Raw genomic sequence first — 1,394 nt, 5'->3', positions numbered from 1 at the left:
TGTAGGTGTGTTCCCAGTAGGTCCAGGGAAGTGATTATTCTCCTCTATCGACCACTGGTGAGGCCACACCTAGAGTACTGTGTTCAGTTTTGGGTCTCTCACTACAGAAAAGATGTGGACAACATGGAGAGAGTCCAGTGGAGGGTAACAAAAATGGTGAGAGGTCTGGGGCACATGACTTATGAGGAAAGACTGTGGGTACTAAGCGTATTTAGTCTAGAGAAGAGAAGACTGAAAGGGGATGTAATAGCTGCCTTCGACTACATGAAAGGGGTTTTGAAATAGGATGGAGCTAAACTGTTCTCAGTGGTGAGAGATGGCAGAACAAGGAGCAACAGTCTCAAGTTGCAGCAAGGAAAGTTTAGGAGGAAGAATTTTCTCACTAGGAAGATAGTAAAACATGAACAGGTTACCCAGAGATGTGGTGGATGCTCCATCCTTGGAGGTTTTCAAGACCCAGCTAGAAAGACAGGAAAAGAAGTATCATGCTACCCTATTTTGCGGTATTTCCACAAGGTTCCCATTAGCAGCCAAACTAGAAAAGCACATGCGAGGCAGGGTAAAAACAGGGGTGACTGGTGAATTCTTCCATCACGAAACCATTCACTTGTAAAAGCTCTCTCTCAGAGATGAGGACAAGGGCTATAAATTACAGTGATCTAAGAAGCTGTTTCCCACTGCTAGTGGATTTTCATGAGCTACAGAACTAACGGGCCTGCAACTTTTGCCATTATTTGTTAATGATATCTATGCAGATTATTAGATAAATTCTATCACTCCTTTTTATCACTTTAGGCACAGCATTGGCGCTGTGTAGATACTGATTTTGCAAGATGGGAAAACTCCTATTTCATTGTCACAAAATAGACAGCTGAGATGTTCAGTTGTTAAATCATATCAGTGCAACTAAAGGTGCTTTTGTCAGCTAAGGATCTGGGTCAAAAGACTGAAGGCTTGATTTTCCTGCCTCATCCAATTTTGTGGAACACCCAAAAGTAGAGCAATATAGGCATGAATGGGAATGGTAACAACCTACAGCCTAAACCCCAAGTTGTTTCTGGACCAGAACACATCTGTCCTTGTAGCAAAAAACCTTTTTTTTGCCTGCCCCCCGTCCAATGTGAAACCCCTCCATATGGCAAAAAGCCCCTTTTGCAGTATTTTCCCCCTTTTGGGAATGCTTTCACTTTTCTACCTTTTCTTCCTTCTTCCCTCTTCTTCTTTTATTATGTTATTATTTTATAGAAAATAAGGTGTACTTTTAATAAAATATAGTTTGTAGATACTTTTATGGCTATAAAATAGTATACTGCATCAGTATGTCTCCCCCTCCCCACCCCCATTGTAGTCTATTTGTTGTATGTGCCATGGTATTTCACCCTTTTATGTTTTAT

This window comes from Gavialis gangeticus, unplaced genomic scaffold (genome assembly GCF_001723915.1).
Source record: "Gavialis gangeticus isolate Ggan-Ray unplaced genomic scaffold, GavGan_comp1, whole genome shotgun sequence".
Taxonomy (NCBI): Eukaryota; Metazoa; Chordata; order Crocodylia; family Gavialidae; genus Gavialis; species Gavialis gangeticus.
The sequence above is the reverse complement of the archived record's forward strand: the minus strand, read 5'-3'. Positions refer to the sequence as shown.